Source organism: Brassica rapa, chromosome A04 (assembly GCF_000309985.2).
Source record: "Brassica rapa cultivar Chiifu-401-42 chromosome A04, CAAS_Brap_v3.01, whole genome shotgun sequence".
NCBI classification, from domain to species: Eukaryota; Viridiplantae; Streptophyta; class Magnoliopsida; order Brassicales; family Brassicaceae; genus Brassica; species Brassica rapa.
Genome location: NC_024798.2, coordinates 6,502,699 through 6,520,035, shown reverse-complemented (window position 1 = coordinate 6,520,035; position 17,337 = coordinate 6,502,699). Strand labels below are relative to the sequence as shown.

The 17,337-nt window shown below is 29.8% G+C and overlaps 2 long non-coding RNA genes across 2 annotated transcripts; both read right to left on the bottom strand.

Annotated features, from left to right (window-relative positions):
• Positions 1–235: 235 nt before the first annotated feature.
• LOC117133543 lies at positions 236–8,976 on the bottom strand. The gene is made up of 2 exons (XR_004457423.1): positions 6,312–8,976; positions 236–6,240 (listed from the first exon to the last, which is right to left on the bottom strand). It is a non-coding gene; the product is annotated as an uncharacterized LOC117133543 (long non-coding RNA).
• Positions 8,977–13,803: 4,827 nt separating this feature from the next.
• LOC103863661 lies at positions 13,804–16,939 on the bottom strand. The gene is made up of 3 exons (XR_004457421.1): positions 14,952–16,939; positions 14,782–14,844; positions 13,804–14,457 (listed from the first exon to the last, which is right to left on the bottom strand). It is a non-coding gene; the product is annotated as an uncharacterized LOC103863661 (long non-coding RNA).
• Between the last annotated feature and the right edge of the window lie 398 nt (positions 16,940–17,337).

Genomic DNA, 17,337 nt, shown 5'->3' with positions numbered 1-17,337 from the left:
ATTAAAATTTGACTTTTGGCAAGACGTTTCAAAAGAAAAAAGGAACACAACGAAATCATGTTTTCGATTCTTAATCTATATATAATTTAAAAAATAAAATTAAATTCCTAAATTTTCTCACCACATCTCATCCCAGATTCAAAAGTTTCGGTTTACAATTTCAAACTGTTTTTATCCTTTAAATTTCCATTTTCTAATTTATTTCCTCTTTGCTCTTTTCACTTTCTCTTCTTCATTGTCGTCCTCATTGTAATCCTTTTGTTTTTGTTAATATTTTGACTGTGTACAGAAGAACTGTACAGATTTATAACTGTTAATATTTATTGTTTCTGTTGTGTATCTTGAAGATTGAAGATGAAACTTGAATCAGAGCTTAATTCTTCAAAAGAATGTGAAAATAGAAACTTCATCATCAGCGACAGCAACTAAGGTAACGAAGTATGTTCCTCACTTGTGGCTTTAATGCATTTATCCCTCTCAAAATGCTTCCATTTACTTTCAAAGAAAAAAAATATATAACCCTGACTTCATCATGCATTTAACAAAAAAAATACATAGGCTTTGTATGAGAGAGAGATGATTACTTAGAAATCCAGACTAGCCAAGAGTATTAATATTAAGTATTTACGTATCTGTTTTGTGGCTTATGTTTATTGAGTTACTTGTGTGGCCTTGCATCAATTTTATGATTTTAAAACGAATACTCTTGATATTATGTTGGATGCTCTAGGACGTTTATCAAAAGTTATACCCTATATTAACCTATAAAGATTGAGAAGAACAAGTATTCATGACACACCTTTCATACACATAAAACCACCAGAACAATACTATAATATCACGTGTAGCATTTTAAAATCGTACATCTACTTCAGTTTTATGCCGTGAATTGATCATCATATATAAATTTTTTGTTAAAGTAGCTGATTATCCTAGAATAAGTCATTTTCTTTCAATAGTTAAAAAATCCTTTATATATAAATCTGGATTTCAATAGTTAGAAGAACAAGTACATGTGTATTCTATGTGATTGTAATTTAAACATAAATTCATAAGAAATCATAAATTTAGAAGGAAGAAACTGACCCGTGCGTAGCACGTGGGTAAATACCTCTGTTCAAAACTACGTTAGGTGCTAGTGGGGCGGCTGGTCTGGATCTAGCGAGTTAGCAAAAAATGGGGGATAAAACGGAGATTAAGCGAGGATTAGTTTTTGGTACTATTTTCAGTTTTAGGATACTTTTTGTAATACATTCGATTATTTTGGACAGGGACCATTAATTTACAGTGGCCTAGTGGTAAGAGATGTTGAATTTGTTCACCAGTCGCTGGGTTTGACACTACCTAAACGCATTTTGGTTTCTTTTTTATTTAATTTTTTAATCAGTGGCATAATCGTAATTTTCATCATCTTCCCCTGATTTTTGTTTTTAGGGTTTCGACTCTGAAGAGCTATTTCCATGGCGGCCATCAGCTAATTACATTCAAAACATCAAATTGTTGTATGATTCCGTGTTAGCTGAGTCTCAAATAGATAGATTTGCCATAAAACATCAGTATTACACATTCAAAACTCAAAAAAAAAGATTATACACCTATCTCCGTGAAATGAATTTGCCATTGCCCAGCTCCACCGAGCGACTTCCCGGCGCCTAGTCGGGCACTTATATACCATGGCTAAAAGCATGTAAAATTCATGTATATCAACAACCCAGCTCAGCATAATTATTATCATGTAAAAAACTTAATTTCGTAGATGCCTATTATCCTTAATCCAGAGTTCTAGTTAGCTACTCTATAACACAAACAGTTAGATCAATGATGTGAAGGATCCTAATAAATCACCCTAGCAGTTCTATGTATCAATAATTCATCAAAATCATAATAAAAACCCTAAATCTAATAGGATGATTGCTCATACATAATTAAACAAGACATAAAGAATAACTAAATGAATTGCATGCATAAAATAGAGTAAGAGATACTGGAGTTACAATACAAATCTCTGAAGAAGTATTTGATCTTTTATCCAAAAACTACTAAAACTAAAAGGTCGATGAATATGTGTAAGGTGGTTTGTAAGATGTGTGTTTTGCCTAGACAATGGTAAAAACTAGAAATACTAGGTATAAAGTTGGCAAGAGGAAATCTTGTAATATGTGGTATAGGTTTTGAATATTGAGATGTGTATTAACATATGAGAATGTACAAGGTATATAAGGAAATACATGAGGAGAGGAGAGCCTAGGTTAAGATCAATTACGATCAATGTGTATATACGGCTTTACATATTTAGATGCACTATCCTTAATACGCCCCCTCAAGATGTAGGGGCTTCCAGTCACTATAATCTTGGAAATTGCAACCTGGTATTGTTTTCGAGGCAATGGTTTTGCTAGAGCATCTACTAGTTGATCACGAGTTTAGACGTGTGCGACACGTAAAGCACCCACTTGAATCTGGCTACGAACAAAATGATAGTCCAGTGCTATGTGCTTCATACTGGTATGAAAGATTGGATTCGCATAGAGATAGGTTGCATGTATGTTATAACAATAGATGACTGGTATGGTTTGGAGCTTGAGACCAATTTCATAGAGTAGAGAACGCTTGAACGCTTGATCTCAGAGCTCGTTAATGAGGTTGAGATCGTCTAGCAGCATCATATTGTTCAAGTCTTCTCGCTCCGGGATTGTCTCGGCGGTCATGGTTTGACACCGGAAAAGTTCCAAAATCTCTAGATGGATAGTCAAATAGTTCTGCTATTTCTCAAGCAAGCCTTAACGACAAGCTTGTGATAAGCTGCAGTACTGTTACGTGAGGGAGATGATAAACAAAGGAGAAGAAGAAGCACATGGGAAACCAGAAAACATTTAAATTCAAAAGAAGACTTTGTATCAGCCAGCTAGTCTTAAAAGACTGGGCCAGAAAAAAATATTTTCCGTTGGAGATCGCTGAACAGCTTAAAAAGGCACATAGAGTTCATTTGTTTAGCTACCTTTGTATGAGAGATTGAGTCGTGAAACTTGATGAGAGTCCGATTGGGTTAAACCATCGTTTCTAGATTGATCTTTGATACAAAATGCAATCTCAATCTTTTTATTCAATAAACACGAGTTTGTACTATTGGGATCGAGTTTTTGAAGAAGAATCCGAGTGCAAACTCTATCAGCTTGCCCCAATCGGCACAAGCTCCTTATCAAGAAGAAACGGTTCACAAGACATGACCTCACCTTTCTTCTTCTCTATAGGTCGTCAAGACAAGCTTCTATGTGAATCAAGCTTCTCTGTCAATCAAGTTTGAGAATGTTAGTTTCAGCATAACTTCTCCACGTGGAATCAGAAATTAAGGCTCAAACTCGGCACATTCAATATATAAACTCATCATTGAGTTCTACTAAAGATGCAGCCGACTAGCCGAGGCTTGGAAGGTCATTGGACTCAAAGAACACCGACATCCAAGTCTTCAATTTATTCAAAGCGAAGTCGCGACATTAACATCTTGCTTCCTTGTGAAGTAAGCTCACCCGGCGAGCTTTCCGCAACCGGCACAAGCTTCTCGTGAATGTTTCACTACAAAAGAGGTATTGATAGCATATTATGATAGCATTTTTTTCAAAACTGCTAAGAAATATTAATTTCTGATTTTGGCTTATATTAATAGCAATTAATTAACGCTACTATGGAAAAAAGTGAGCGGGAAATGAAAACCACTAATACCGCTAAGACATAACTTTTAAATCTAAACTATCACTTTATTATTTTAAATATAAAATAATGAAGTGATAGTTTATTAAACCACTAATATCGCCAATACTTAGGCGAAAACTAGGCGAGCGCAAGACATAATTTTTTCTCTTTTTCGATAGCACATTATGATAGCTTTGTTTTGAAAATTGCTATGAAAGATCAATTTCTAATCTATGAAACCCTAAACCTAAAAATGTTTAAAACCCTAAACTCTAAACATAAACCTCAAGACTCTAATTTTTCATACTATAACCTGAAATAGTAAACTTAAATTCAAAAAAATTATTCCTTTTAATCTTCATCTATAACTTCCAAAACACAAACCTTAAATATTTAGTCAAACTTTATACCCTAAACATACATCTAAGCCCTAAAATTTATACATAAACCTTATACTCCAAATTTTATAAACACTATCATACTGTATTCAACACCCCTATTGTTCATACTTTATGTCCAAATCTTAAAATAATACTCAAATTTTTTATTTCCAAAATTTAATCTTAAAACTAAGCCTTAACATTACACTTCAAACCCTAAACTCTCTATCCAAATCATAATCTAAATATTAATTTAATAATTTTAAGCTTAAGCACCAAATATTAATATAAACTATCACTTTATTTTTCTAAAAAATAATCTCAAATCTTACCGTAACTCCAAACCCCATATATTTAAAATTCATAAGTAAAACTTCAAATCTAATATTCTCTACTTAATTCTAAAAATTTTAAAATAAAAAGAAAGATAAAGTTCTTTTGGCCAATTAGATCCATATAAACCACAAAAGAAAACATAAATATTTAATATCCTAAACATGTAAATTAAAATTCTAAACTAAATTTATTTGAAAATTAATTAAAAAGAAAGTAAAAAGTTTATGACCAATCAGAAGAATATACAAGGATAACCCTTATGAGCTGTTAAATTAACTTAAATCTAAGGGTATCGATTTATTTTAGTTTTTTATCTATCTCCCTCTCCCTTTCTTTTTCTCTGCGGACAGATCTTCATTCTTTTCTCTTACTTTTTTTTTCCGGTAATTTGCCAAAATAGAATGAAAAAACAGACTCTTTAATTTGTCCCTATAGTATGAAACCTTTTTTATCCCATTTTTTCTTTAATTACTCTTTCCATTTTTAAACTTAATAAAATAAATAGTTTTAGGCATAAAAAAATATAAAAAATAGAAATAATTGATGAAATACCCATGCACACAAACTGATATTTTTTTGGTTGAAAAACTTGTTAAATTAAAAAAAATTAATTCTGTTCTACGAAAGTAGATTTCATCATCTACGAAAAATGTCATGGTAGAAATTGAATTCCACGTTAACAGATACTCTATTTTGTCTAGAACCAACAATCTACTTTTGTAAAGAACTCTTAATATGGAGAATGTAAAGTCTACCCATTGTAAAGGGTTCTACAATTATATCCAATACATCTTCTATTTTTATGAACAATTCTAAAATTTTAGGAATATTATATCTAGACATAACTCAAAAGGCTACTTATAGTAGAATCTGCTTATAGGAAAATTGTATGGTTTCTACGTTGGGTAGAAGATACATTATATTATACGAATAAGATACACATGATCTCCAAAAATTATGGAAGTTATTTATGAAAATATTCTAAAAATATATGAATTTTTGTTTTTGCTTTCCTAAAACGTGTTTATGCAGTTTTGTTTACAACACAAAAAATCAGAGACTCCTTTCTGTAAACAAATAAGAAATGGAAATACTCTAGGATAGCACTAAAAAAGTTTATATCACAAATATAGACTCTAAGAATTAAAATGACCAAAATGTTTTATTAAAGAGGTAAATATACACTTATAACCCTCGGGTTAACTAATCCAAACCTTAGGGTTTAGAATTAAGGGGTGGAGATTTGGGTTTGAGGTTTAAAATTGTATAAAATAGAAAATAAATATTAAAAATTTGAAAATAAAATTTTTAAAAATAGTTTCAAAATTGTTTTCGAATTACAAAAGGAAAATTTGAAAAAATTCAAAAAAAAAAAATTTATAAAAAAGTTTGAATTTGAAAACATATAATCTAAAACTATAAAAAAAATTTTTTATTTTTTTATATATCTAGGGTATTATTGTCTTTTTACCTATTAAATGAAATATTTTGGTCATTTTCCTCTTTGTGGTCTATTTTTGTGACCAAAACTTGAAAATAGTTTATTTATGAGAATTGCCCAATAAGAAACTTAATAAGAACTCTTAAATTCTACTTAGAGCTTTCATATTACACCTTAGCCTTACAAAGTGCTACCTTAGTAAAGCCTAGACAGATTACAAAATAGTATCCAATGCTTCGACAATCTACAGCCTGCTTGCATCATGCAGCATGGCTATGTTGAGACATTTTTTCTATAATATTTTTAAGCGTTGACTTGAAATAAAGCCATGCAGAAGAACTTTATGAAATGAGATGTGTAGTTCACTCTAACTCCCCATTGGTCTCTGATCAACTGCAAAACTAACATTTGATTTTCTCGTTAAAAATACATGAAACCAGAAAACAAAGTTAAGATGCTCATACCCTTCTTGGGACTTGTTAGTGACGAACTCAGCCAAAACGTTTGTACTCGTCAGCAAGCCATTCAAGAAGAGACATCTTCTCCTCCTGGACTCGTAGCTCAGCGTTGATCTCTGCACAATATTGTCTGTACACTTTGGGCCTTAGGCAAAGCTGCATGGATTTATTTTTGGTTTCCTTCTTAAAAGGTCTCGTACTAATTAGAGTTGGATATCTCTTTATATATTAGACACTTCTTATCTAATTTTTCAATGTGGAATTTAGTTTGATATCTCACAAATCATGTTCTAGATTTTTAAGCTTCGTGAGAATGGTCTATTTTTGAAGCTTTGCCACTTTCTTGAAGCCTGTACATTTAAAGGTTGAGGTCTGAACATTTAAAGCTAAATCACAAATTACCAGCTTTAGCTTTGTGTCCATGTTGTTGACCAAAAAGAAAAAAAGCTTTGTACATGTCACACGGATCCTTAAATTCTAAGTTGTTGATACAAGTGATCCCGCATTATTCATAGTCAGTTCAAATGCAAGGTCTCTTCCAAGCTTAGAAGAACTCCTTGATATTCCAATATAAGGTTCAAAAAGTATGATTCTGAACAATTATCATTGTTACAAAAATGTTATCTATCATTTTTATGCATTCTATGTTAATGTTATTTTTCAAATTTTACAAAGCATTCTTTATGATAAAATATTTGGAAAACAAGAATATTTTGCAGCAGTTATAACAATTTGTAATCTAATCACACTGGTATAAAATCGCAACTATATTATGTGATACTATCTGAATTGAATTACTTTCATAATAGGAAAAATTGTAATCACTGATTGTTGTAACTTAATAGATCTCAAATATTTGATATCCCTTGAAAAGTCCTCACATTAAGCGATTTAATTTTTTTTGCTATCCAAATCATTTACCTACGTTAAGATGTATATATAATTTTAACAAATACAAGAAATATATATGCCTACTAATTCATATATATATAATTGTACTTTAATCCAAATAAAAAAAAACAAATTCTTCAAAACCCTCGCTAAGTACATAATAGTATAATTATATATATATATTATATATTTTTTATAAAATAAATATTAATAAGTAGATACTATTAATATTTAATTATATGATGAAACATGTTATTAGTGATATTTTTATGAGTATAGTTTTACAGGTTTTTTCAACAAATATGTAAAATATTTATCAAATATAAAACTAACTGAACAAAACATAAACACACATTTTAAGTTAGGCTTGAGCGTTTAGGTATCCGTGGGGAAACGGGTTGGATATTTTAAATTTCGGCTATAATTTATATCACATCATAGATTTCATTCTGGTAAATTTATAAATACGGACCGGGTTCGGATATAACACATCGATTTTGATTCTAATTTGTATCACATCCTTAGACCCATAAACTAACCTATGTAGTTTGGATTCTAGTTATATTAGTTCGGTTCAAATATATCTGAAGTTAAATCCAAAATTTAAAAACAAAACATAAGAAATAAAAAAATTTATTTATGATTGGATATTTAAGGTACTTATTTAAAATATAAATACTTATTTTTAAATATCATTTAAAAATTAATATAGAATTGAATATTTGAAGTTTTTCAGATTTTTATGTTTTTTTAGTTACTCATTCGCGTTCGGCTAATAACATTTCGAGTTCATATATGTTTATACCATCCTACAATACCCATTTTGGTATTTCTTACCTTTTGGACCGGGTACAAATATTTTTTTTTGTTTGGGTTCAATTCAGACTTTGTGTTACAGATTTTATGCTCATACCTACTTTAAATAAAGAGAAAACGTGATTATATAAATATAACCAAAAATTTGTCTTATCTATTAAAATAGAAATCACAACTTCTTTTCATGTGTGGTTTTTTGAAAAAGTAAACCATCCTTAGAAAATGTATTAAATATATTTATATATATATATACTACTAAACCATGATCTTTTTAATGTTCTCAAATATTTTTACCTCATTTTAAGCATACTTAGATCTTTTGTTATTTGGTAGAATTTAATCATTTCTGTTTATTTTACTATTTAATCATCATGAAAATATTAAAAATATTTATCTTCAATCCATCGGTCTCTCTCATGATTGTTTTCTACTCATAAATGTAGTTCACACAATGTGCCAAAAATTTGGTTAGTTTATTTTACCTTACTATTGTTAATGTATAAAAAATAAATAAGAATCAGATAAGAAATGCTTACCATCGTTATATCTTCTCTATTAAAAGAGAAGTACCATTTTTATATACTACAAAATAGTCATAATAGAACTCTAGATCCATATATTTAAATAATTTTTTATTGTTTACATTGGTTATTTAATCTATAACATTTCTAAATAATTATAAAGATATTAATAACAACTATAAATTTAAATTTTAGTTTTATGAATAACAAAATCTGTTGAGAAAAAAACCTAACAAAATCTTTTTAAAAATTTAAATATTCTTTTAATTAATGCATTGTAATTTCGCAATTAGTAGTATAATGTTATTATAAATTAATTTTAATTACATTTTTATTATAAATAAAATAATGAAGTTATTTGCTAATTTTCTAAATTTTATAATGAAATTATTTGCTAATTTTATAAATTTTATAAGTATATTCTATATTATATTAAAATAGAAGTAATTAATGAGTTACATATTAAAATTATGTTTTTTGTGCAAACATATTAAAATTATGCTGAATTGGTAAACCAATATATTTTGAAAAAATACTTTCATTAAGATAAATAAATAAAATATCATTCACCGTTTAAAGTGACTAAAATATCATTCACATTTTAAAATAATTAATAATGTTTACAAAAAATAAAATTGTTAACATATGTTAAATTTTATTATTTAGAACTGTATATCATCTATTTAGTTATTTTTAAAATGACAGCAATATATTTTCATAAATTATTATATACAAAATAATATAAAATTTTATATTTATAAATGAAATATTATCCGCACGGGTGTGCGGATTAAAATCTAGTTGCTTATAAATGTATAGTTGACCACCATTGTTATAAGGGTCTACAACATATTCATGAAAGCTTACATTCAATAATATTTGTAGAAATAGTTCTGATATATGAATAATATGAATGGATGTATTAACTTATTTAACGTGTCAACATATCATAAGTATTTTCTAATTATTTATATTATCTTCTAAAAAATATAAATCATGGCGTCTTTCAGGTAATTTTTTTATTTGGATCATATTTTAGAAATTTCATTAAATGTATTTCTTCAGGTATAATAATATAATACTTTTGATTATTTTTTCGTAAAATATTTTCATTTTAAATATAAATATACAAATTTGTTGAAATATATTAAAAATTCTAACAAATTTGTTGAAAAAGATTATAACGAGATCTTAATTTTCAAAAAAAAAAAATAGAAATATTTTTTCTAATTTCGTAATTAGTAATGAAATATTATTATACATTAATATATATTCAGTTATTGTTTATAAGAGCTAATATTAAATTAAATAGTCTTATGATAAAACATATATAAAATGTTAGCAGAACGGATTAATATTAGAAAACCATAAAATACATGCATAAGAGATTAACATATCCTAAACTTTTATATATACGATAATATATTATCTTAAAAGAATAGATATAAAAACTTCTACAAGATAATATATCACATTAAAGTGGGGATCAGAAATAAGTATAATTAAATACAAAAAATATTCAGATATGTTGTTTCATACATATATTAATTTGTTTAATAACAAAAGTCTAATAAGATAAATATATAATAAAAAGCGATAAATTAATGTGATGTTTGTAACAATTAACTAAAATGAAAATTACTAAATATAAAATCATTGTATTTGAAATAATAGTATAAATATTTAAATATATGATTAACATTAAAAATATATACCATTAATGATGTAAAACAAATATTTAATCAAATATTTATTTATATGATTAAAACAAGAGTTAGTTTTGGGATTATGAGAATATTATATTATTGGGACAAATTTATGTTGGTATTATAATGGACAAAGATTATGAATTTTTGTTCTAATTTTGGTAATTTTCCCCTTTTTTTGTCTCTCTTCATCTTCTTCTCTTTCTTCACTATCATTTCTCTCATCTTTCTAAATTTACCAATCCATCTATTCTTCAGGCTTATCTCTCAATGTCACCATTTCTAATCTTAATCTCTATTATTTATCTTTTTTTATTTAATTGTTATTTTCTTGTTTAATTTTTTGTTTGGTTTGTACGAAGGTTAAAGAAGAAATCGTAAGGTTGGAGAGAGAAAGGTTAGAGAAGACATTGTACAAGAGGGTCGTCACCTTCTTGGCCCCTAGATCTCGAGAAACAATCGTCTATACCCTTCCCTAATCACCTATGCCTCTCTCCACCTTAATAAAACTTGAATATCTAATTTTACCCTTTTGTATTTTTTGAAATTATTTTCTTTTAAATAAATTCCAAAATTTCAGAATTTCAAATTTTAAGTTTAGATGTGTAACTGGTCGGCCGATATAGTCTTACTTGGTTGTACTGAGTTCTACTTTATTATACAAGTAATACTAGTTATATTGAGTTATAGTAAGATATAGTGTGTTATACTAAGTTATACTGAGTACAACTTAGTACAATTGAGTTAGTTATACTAAGTTCACTTGTGTTATTAAACCTTTTTTAAACCTAAATCGGATAAACCCAGAAAAGAGTAACTCTAAATCAAATCCTAAATCAATAGCATCCAGAAGAAAAAAAGAAAACAAAAAATCGAAAAAACCCAAAATTCTTCATTACATCAAATATTAATAGAGGCAGAACCCTAACCCAATGAAACGAAATATAAAACAAACTCCTAATCTAAAATCACAGATCCATGACTGTAGATCCAAAAAGACTTCAAGCTCTTTTTTCTTCAATTCCTTCATTTTCTTCACCGTTTTTGCAGGCTGAGCAGCCATAGATCCAAGTTCTTTCGCTGTTGCATCAGCCTGAGCGGCTACATATATGTTTCATCACTTAGATTTCAGATCTAGGAAAAAAAAAGAAAAAAAAAAGAAGAGAAATCATAAAAGATTGGAAAAAAGAAGAAACTGAAGAACAGTTAACAGAGAACGAGAGTAGAGAAAAAAGAGAAAGAAGAATAATAATGACCGACATCTTTTATGGAGGACATGATATTATGATTAGTAAAAATAAAGGGCAAATATGTAAGAGAAATTTCTTAGGATAGACCTAAAAAAGTTTTTGTCACAAATATAAACCTTAAAAATAAAAATGACCAAAATAGACTTAAATGTTTTATCAAAATAAGTAAATACTAGATTTTGACCCGCGCTTTTAAAGCGCGGGTTTATTTTTTTATTTTTTAATTGACAAATATTTAGTAAATGTCGTATTTTTATATATTTGTCTTTTATTTTATAAAAAACTTAAATTTTTTATCTTTATTTATTGTATTTTATTTTTAAATGACTATTTATGTTTAAAAAATTAAACTTTATTTTTTTTAATGAATTAAGTTGGTATAACTCTGATAAATTAATTTTATTATGTGGTTAATATTTTAATAAAAAAAATTATATACTTTTAATAAAGATTTGAACTTTTCAATAAAAAAATTAATATTTTTATGAATGCTTAATTATATTAAGAAAAGAAAAAAATAATAATTAAGAATAGTTGAAAAAAAATTATTTTAACTTAGACTCAATGGCCCAAAGGAAAAAAAAGTGAGAATTGAATCTGATTTTTTAATAGGCTCAAATGGCCCAAGAGAGATTGATTTGAGCTAGATCAAAAATAATGACCCAATATAGATTTGTTATTAATATTACTTAATTGCCCTTAATGAAATATGCAATGTTAGTGAAGGAAACATGCCCCTAAGGTAATTATGACAATAGGATCCTGCTTTAATAGTATAGATACACTTATATCCTTAGGGTTAATTAATCTAGACATTATGATTTATAGCTAAGGGGTGGAGTTTAGGGTTTAAGGTTTAGAATTTAGGGTCTAGGATTTAGAATTGAGGAGTGGGGTTTTGGGGATAGGATTTCAAATTTTAAAAATTAAAAAAAAAATTAAAATTTTCAAAATAAGAAATGCTATTTTGGTTATTTTAGTTTTTGGAGTCTATTTTGGTGACAAAAACTTAAAAATGTCTATCTGAGAAAATCCCCCAATATGTAATCTCCTTGATTTTCGAGCTAAAAATAATTCAAAAAAAAATTGATTTTAAATGAGGTCCTTCCTCGATTATACTAGGAGATGTGGGGTAGGGAAGGTGATGTTCCTTGTAAAAGGTGATGGAGAAAGCAGAGGAACGGCGGCGGAGATGGTATTTGAGAGGGGCTGGAGAAGGACAGATGAACGGTGCCGGAGATGGTAGTGGAGCGGGGCTGGAGAGGAAAAAGAGGAACGGCGGAGGAGATGGAACAAAGGAACGGCGACGGGGATGGAACGACTTGGATGTTGAAGTTAACGACGGGATGTCTGAGATGTAGGGTTAATTTGTTTTTTTTTTAAGTTAAGCTTTAGGCTTTGTAAATCGGTTTTATTAAATTTTATTGTTATTTAGATTTTGTTTAGCTTTGTAATAATTGTAAGCCGATTAACTTTATAAAGCCTATTTCTATTTGGTAACTATTTTATTTTTTAAATCAAATTAAACCACTAGTTATTAATGAAACAATTTTAATTTAAAATTAAATTATTATAAAAATATAAATTTTATAAATATAAAATTAATTAATTAATTAATTAGTGCTATCATATCGGATGCAATAGCATTTATAAAAGAGTGATTTTGTCAGATATACACAAAACGGAAGGATATTAGCCATGTACACATGACGTAACACAAGGGTAGTTTACAGTAACTTTTATGTCTTGCACTTCCCAAATTGCCCATGTGACACCCCCGATCGTAGTTAACCAGAAATGACACGGTTCATGTTCCTCGATGGTCGATCCGAGGTTCTCAGAATACTTCTGATCGCCTTAGACCAACAACCAAAGAACACCAACGCTCCTATCAGATATCACTCTAGGCTTTTTAATCCGAAAAAACAATACCCGATAGTTAGTTCGTCCGGACAAGGACTAATATCATATGAAACCCCTACTTTAAAAACATTCTTTATATATCATACAAAAGCATCTTACAAAATTTGTTATAAATTAACCTCGAGGTTTTCGGTCAATAAATCTTATAAATAAGAAATATCAAAACGCCTTTGCAAGGATAATAAAACTACCGCTGGCTAATGATGTTCCTTCCCGTCCTAGAGTAAGGTCTCCCGCCTATTGGTTACCTGCATCACAAATGAGTCATGAGTAACTAGTTTACTCAGTGAGCCTAGTCCCGCACCCCAACATATATAAATAATATCTCAAGCAATCAACTTCATTTATATGCAGTGGAAATATATTCCATAACTAATAAAAATACATATCTAAGGGATATGATTCCATCGATGTGAATCTTATCTTAAACATCACCTCCACGACACCCGCCATTCACTCATACTTATAATATATATATACTAAGCCCGGAAAACCACCAAGGCTAACCGAGCCTAGCGGAGAAATAAATATAACCATCATCTCCATTAGATATTCCAAGATCGAACATCTAACGCTGCATGCAGTTACACGGCCTCCAGGGTACGACACAATCATCGTGTCTTCCTGATCTTGTTCCGTATCGCAGGAACACTTCACGGTAATGCGGGAACTTTCGGGAGAGTGAGTATACAATAAGACTTCACATGATTTATACTCATATATTTAATACTATACATATGTATTAGTACTTGAGAACAAGTACTTAGGTTTGGAATAAACCTCTATGATCATTCATAAATATTTATTAAGTGTTTACACTAAGTAAACACCTCACTGATACAATATTGATCAAGAGATAAAGCCTATCAATCATCTACAATCAGTATTGATCAACCATCTATCTAGACTCACCTTTGAATCCATGAGATTGCCTATGGAAAACTAGACTCGAGCTCAAGCTAAACGTTCATCACTTGCTGATAACTCCCAAAACAGAATGAGGACAAGGCATGACCCGGCTGGTAATTTCAATTTCTTCGACCAACTGAACCAAAAGCACAATGGTTGGATATAAGGTTCATCAGTCCAGTTCAAGAAGAAATCAGTATGGTTAGACTCAGCTAAGATCAGCTGGGTTTGATTTTGATCAGCTCCTAACAGTTTGGTTGAGGACAAAATTACTTCAGTTTGGAATATATCCAATCAGCTCATATCAGTTTAGCTAATGATTCCATGAGACTGATTTAATCCAAAAATAAATAAAAATTAACCATACAAAGGTATAGACAACTGATCCAGGACAAGAAGCTTAACAAATCAGTCCACTGATTCCAAACAAAAATGTTCTGAACTAGAAGCTAAAGCTCACCGGTTTTCTCAAGGTTTAAATGAACATTGTTGCTATAAGCTTCAAGCTGAACCCACGTCTAACCTGATCAGAATAAGATATCCATGATAGGTTCAAGATCAGAAACAGAACAACTCGTTTTGGTTACCTAACAAGAGTTGAAGCTCAAGCAAAACTGATCTCGATATTACCGATAAAATCAATGGCTGAAGAACTTGGGTGATTCTAAACTCTTGAACGCCAAACCTTCAGCTCTAAACCACACCAGAACACAATGATAAAAGTCATAAGAGGGTGAGAAAGGATCGTGCAAGCTCACTTCTCTTCTCTGATTTTTTTTTCTGATTTGTATTTTCCTCACAGATTTTTCTCTCTTTCTTTCTCTATTTCTCTCTGAATTTTTCTTTCTTGTTTCTGAGATGAATGAGCTTGACCAGGAAGAGGACAAGGTAATAAATGACAGGGGAAACAGCAGGAGAAGGAAGAGTCAGCAAGAAAGGACAAAAGTTTCAGATCAGTATGAGACATGTGGTGAGCTGAATCACACTTTCCTTCCTATTAAGTAATGTCATTTCCTTTCCATGAAGAAACTTCAAGCAGGTGTACAACTCACATGAATTTAATGTAGCAAGGAAGCATGAAGGTGCAAGCCCCATGTTCAGGTCAGGAAGGAAGCAAGCAGCCAGGCAGCACATGACATGCACATGACTCGCAAGCAGCTGAAAGTATTCAAGACCAGTTTTCAAAAAATGTTTCCTATCCATCGGTTCTCGTCCAGCTTAGATAAAACTCGACCATAATAATTAACACTTGGTCAGAACTATTAAGAGTACGTATTTTGGCCTCGAGACAGTCCCATCAAGAATACTTCACCGGATCGATTTTTATTTTTAATTCTGGTCGAACCAACTCCAAACTGGTCGAGCGGGATTTTTCTCGACCAAAATTTTATCTGCTCTTGAGGGTTATTACAGCCCATATCTCATCTACACCATTTCTCTTTCTTCATCTCACACCACCGAATCTCTTTCTTCTTTTCATCTCATACATCATCTCTTTTTCTTACAATCTTTTTTTTATTTTCATATAGCTTTCATATGATTATCAATATATATATAATTTTAATTAATAACATCATCTTCTCAAATCCACTGCTCGTATACTCCATATAACCAACATTTTTATTCTCCGACAACGTCCTCCTCGTCTCGTCTGTACAACCTACACATCATTTCGTTGAGGATGAATGCAAATATTACAGTGAAATCATAATCTCAAATTCTGTCATGCTTCTTGGAACAACAGCTATTAAAAAATCACTATTGCGTAATCTATTTTTTAGAAGCTAAATCATGTATCAACTACTACAAGGTATGTTAGTCAGTATATAAATTGTTAACTAGTATATTTTTTGTTACATGATACATAATTTGATTCTAAAGAATAAATATTCAACTAACAAATAACATATCAAACAAGTGTATCAACTAACAAATAATTTATCAGCTAAAAAATAATGCATCAATTAAGAATAACTATTTTTACTCCTTTTTATAAATATTTATCAGTTAAAAGTAATTTGTTTGTAACTGATAACAAAGCATATATCCAAACAATAATATAAAATTGAGATTCTCCTAAAACATAATTAATATATGGTAACTTAGAAAATGTTGGCTAACATTGTTGTTATCCAGACCGAAAACTAACTTTAAAAACTCGCTCAATCGGCTCTCCTTTGGTTACTACTCGGAAAATTTCACCGATTATGTTTCTCGCGGGAAAGAACTTCAGGAGGATTGTGTCTTAACTCATCTTAAGGAGAAGGAACACCGCCTAAACATTGAAGTAGTTTCAGCGGTGACAGACGCGGTGAACTCCAAACGAGTGCATAAATAACAGAGAAGATTGATTCTTTGATTTCTTACATGATACTTTGATTAGAAAACGAAGGCATCAGTAATAGGGGAAGAGCTAAATATTGCCGATGAGTTCATTGTTGTTATGGTATGGAAAATGAAGAGAATTTTTGAAAATTGATAAAGAATAATCTAAAGTTTCAGATTTATAATTGATGGTTCAAAAAAAAGAGGAAAAGTCACTGCAAAAATGAAAAGGAAGAAAAGAAAAGAACGAGGTAGCAGGAGAGAGAGAGAGAGAGAGAGAGAGAGAGAGAGAGAGAGAGAGAGAGAGAGAGAGAGAGAGAGAGAGAGAGAGAGAGAGAGAGAGAGAGAGAGAGAGAGAGAGAGAGAGAGAGAGAGAGAGAGAGAGAGAGAGAGAGAGAGAGAGAGAAGATAAGGGTAATATTGGGATCTAGAAAAGATGAATAATAGAAGATACTTTCCTAATATTAGTGGCTTGTGGGTGTATTTACGCTAATTACTCTTTATAAAACTTGTTATAATAAAAGTAAAACATATTATAGGTGGGACAGATAATGCTTCCAACAACTTTAACAATGATATATAATAGCTTTTTCATACGTAAAAAAACCTTTTTGTAGTGTATTAAAGAGACATGGCTTTCTCTTCTTCAAAGTCAACAATAAGGCGATGGTTGAGATTTCACTCAAAGTCT